A 4,242-nucleotide genomic window follows, 5' to 3' on the forward strand; every position below is an offset into this window, starting at 1 on the left:
CTGTCCTGCACCAGCACTGGCTTAGAGTCAAACCACTAGGGTAGAGAGCAGATGCCTGGCTGCCCAGGTGCGGGGGTTCTACTGCCGGCCCCCTCTGACATCGAGTACTTCTCTTTGGAGTGATATCAGTGACTTTTAAGTTATTTTTATTTAACTAATATATAATTATTATTTTCTCCATCCCTGCAGTCTCCTAGGCTGTGGCTCCTCCCCCTCTCAGCAGAGCCTCGCCTGGAGGGGCCCCTTTCTCCCTCCCCTCCACGCCCCCTCCTAAACTGTTCGCCTGATCTGCTTTGTCGTTTGAAACCACTAAATCCAGAGAGACATGCTGTCGTTGTTTTTGAAGAAGTAAAGCAGGCTGTGTCTGGCCACCACCCTCAGGGTTTCTGGAAGCCAGGTCCCATGGTCCAGGCCGGCTACCCATAGCAAGGCTGACCTGGGAAGTGGACGGGCCCTGCTCTGCACCCTGCGGGCACGTGGCTCCACACTCTAGCCTCCTCAATGCAGATTCTGGGGCTGGGGGTGGCAGAAGGTGGCCTGTTCTCCCCCAGAGGTGGGCATGGGCAGAGGGGCAGGGCCAGCCCCTTGGAGGTTCATTTCATGAGGAAGGCACAGCTTGCTCTCTGTCACTGTGGGGGAGGCAGGGCGGGGACAGACATGGGTGTAGAGAGTCTAGGTTAGGATGTGGCAAATGGAAGGCCGTTCTCCTTGGCCATGCTGTTGATTTTGCAGGGAAGGGAAAAGGATGGCCAGCGCTGACCTGATTTGGTTTGAGGGTGTGTGCACACATGTGTGCATGTGTGTATGCATGCGTGAGTGTGTGGTGTGTGTGCATGAGCATGTTTGATTGTGTGCATGCATGAGTGTGCATGTGTGTATGTGATGTGTGTATGCATAAGTGCATTGCGTGAGCACGTATATTATCTGCATGTGGTGTGTGTTCACGCATGAGAATGAGCACATCTGCGCATGGGTGTGCATGTACGTACACGGATGCATGTATGCGTGTGACCATGTGCACATGTTTGTGCATGTGTGGTGTCTGTGCTTTGCGTGTGCATGTGTGAGCATACGTGTGTGCGTGCACGCATGTGCGTAAGCATGTCTGCATGTGTGTGGTGTGTGTGATCATGCACACTGTGTTGGGTTGTGGTCAGTGGTTGGTTGGGGTGTGGCCTCTGCCCTGTGCCCTTCCTAAGTGTGGAGCTCTACTTCCCATGTTGGTGGGGCCTCCAGCCCTGGGCCCATCCTGCTCAGCTCTATGACTGTGCCCCGAGGGTGTGCACTGGGGTTTGGGCAAGCGCAGAGCTGGGTGGCAGCGTGGACACGGGAACTACTGAGTGAAGGGATTCCTCGGAGTCCAGGGGGGCTTCAGGAACCCTGGGGACTGTGTTTTTAAAAGAAAACCTATTTATGTGGATGTGGGTCTCTTTGTCCCTGTTTTATAGTGTAAATAGTAAAGTTTATTCTCCTGTGGTTCAGAGAACAGCCCCATGAATAAGTGCATGCTGACAGAGTGGTGCAGCCAAGGCACGTACCCTGGGAGGGGACAGTGGACGATGTGGGTCTGCCCCTCAGTCTCCTTCACGCCTGGCTGGAGAGGGTGAGGATAGGCTGGGGTGCATCCCAGTTGTCCCCAAGCATTCCCACCTGCACGCAGACCTGGCCATGCTTCTATGACAAGACTGTAGCTCGGTCACTACTGGGTCTGGAAAGGCGGCAAGTCAGAGGAAGGATTTTTTTTAATCAAATACCACATTTAGCTCTATGTCATAAATATTAAGAAAAGTATTTTTTTAAACAAGGCAGATTGAAAACGTCTGCTGGCTGGTTTGTTTATACATAAATATATATCAAAATGTCTTGCTAAGCAAAGAAACAACTCCCGCTGACGGAGCCTCTCATTAACATGCTTCTCTCTGTGCAGCAGAGGATCTCTAAAAGAAAACATGTTTTGTGGCGGGGTCCAGATCCCCCGACCCCCCCAGGGCCGCAGGGGCAGAGCCATGCTGAGGGCCAGGCGGGTCCCGGCCACCTGCTCTCTTCTCAGCATGCACAGACGTGACTCCGAGCTTGGTTAGGCCAGGTCCAGGCGGGCGGGAGGAGAGGGGCATTCACACACGAGAGAAGTCTTGTGTGAGCCTGTTGATTTCTCTACCTCATCTGTATAGCGAGTAGGTGTGTACTCGAGTGACTTGGAGAATGTATTTATTTAATGGCCTTGTGTAACAGAACAGAAACAAATGGAAACACTAAATAAATGTATTTTTAAATTATAGCCTCATCTCATTGGCTGCCTTCAGCGGGGTTCCAGTGGTCCTGGGGAGAAGGGCCTGCGTGAGGAGGAGGCCTGAGGGAGGAGGGCCCAGGGAGACGAGAGGGTTTACAGACCTCTCACAGACCAAGTCCAGCCCAGCCCTCCCCAGAGGTGGGAGGGGGTGGTAGTTCCCTGTTAGCACCTGGAGATGCAGCAGCTCTCATGTGCAGGGACCATATCCCAGGTCCCCTGTCACTCAGTGGCCCCATGGATCCTCTCATAGGCTGGCACTGGAGGACCACATGCCCAGCTCCTTCGAGCTTGGCCTCTGTCCCAGCACACCCTCAAGCAGTGCTCTCAGTGAGCCTCCAAACCCTCATCTCCACCAGAGTGCCTGCTGAGGCCCTGTTTCACTCTCTCCTCTGGAGCAGGAGTGTGGGGACTGCTGGGGGGCTTTGTCCCCTGTATTAGTCAAGGGGCAATCATAACAAATGACCACAAACAGGGTGAGGGGCACGACTTACAGCAACAGGAATTTGTTCTCTCCCGGCTGTGGAGGCCAGAAGTGGGCAGGCTGAGCTCTCTCGGGAGGCTCTAGAGGATGACCCTTCCTGCCTCTTCCAGGCATTCCTGGGCTTGTGGCCACATCACTCCCGTCTCTGCTTCCATCTTCACGTGGCCATCTCCGTGTCTTCTTTGTCTTCTCCCCTCTGTCTCTTAGGAGGACATCTGCCATGGAACATAGGGCCCACCTAGACAGTCCAGGATGCTCTGATCTTGAAATCATTGACTCAAGTAACTAAGTATAATCTGCAAAGACCCTTTCCCAAATAAAGTCGTATCCTGAAGTTCAGGTGGATGTGAACTTTGGGGGACAGAGCCCCAACCACTGCAGTCCAGGAGACCTGGGACCTGGTCCCTGAGCAGGGAAAGGAGTGTGGAGCAAGGGTGGGCCCAGGCGCTGTGGTGGACAGGACAGAGCACATCTCCTTCTCTTGCTCAGTTAGGAAAGAAGACTTTCTCTTTCTTGGCAATTCTTCCCTCATCACCTCAAGGCCTGTTTCCTGCAGAGAGCGGCTGAAGGTTCAGCCCATCCCGCAGTACATGAATTAGGCCCCTGTGTTGGCCACCTTCTCCCTATCTCACGGGGGCATGTGACCCCCCCATGTGTGTGGGGGCCCTTGGCTAGCCGGAGGGCGCCCTCTGCCTCCTCTCAGGATGCCTGCTCGACCCCCAGTTTTCTCTCCCTCACTCTAAGCCTGCAACCTCTTCCAGAAGCAGGTTCCTTGTGCCTCATCCCAGCACTGAGTCCCTGACACAGCCTGTCCATCTGTCCGTCCACCTGCTCTGAGTCTGGGGCCCTCTGGGCCCAACACAACCCCCTTCCACCGAGTTTGTCCCCAGTCCCTAGCCCTTCCACCCTCCCTGCTGGCCTCTGTCTTCCCTCGAGCCCATCTCGTGTGTCCTCCTCCCCCACAGCTGTGATGTGCCCTGCTGGACCCCTGGTGGTCCCTCTCCTGGGAGGTCACCTCCCTGACACCTCGGGTCTTGTCCAAGTCCCCCTGGATACCCAGGAGAGGAGCTGCTGCACGAGGAACGTGGAATTATCTGCCTAATCACTGTACTCAGGTGGAAGGGTTACAGTACCCCCTCTCTGCCCTCCTGAACACTGCCACTGGAGACCGGATGGTTCCTCCTGAGGCCAGACCCTCTGCCAGGCCGAAGGTGACCTGGCAGCTCCAAGAGGCCCCTCAGCCAGGCACCGGGATCCACAGGTGAGGGATGGGGGTGGGTGGCAACAGGGCAGAGGGGGACTGAGGGCCCTCTCGCCACGTGGGGGGCCCGTGGGGGCAACTCCCCGTCTTCGCATGTTGTGAAAACCGAGACCTCCTGCCCGGCACCGCTATGGAGGGGCAGGCAGAGGGCTCAGGCCTCTGTGCCCCGGGTGCGAGAGGGTTGCGAGCTGCCTGGGTTAGAGAGCAGGC

The sequence above is a fragment of the Delphinus delphis genome, chromosome 3 (assembly GCF_949987515.2).
Source record: "Delphinus delphis chromosome 3, mDelDel1.2, whole genome shotgun sequence".
Lineage (NCBI taxonomy): Eukaryota > Metazoa > Chordata > Mammalia > Artiodactyla > Delphinidae > Delphinus > Delphinus delphis.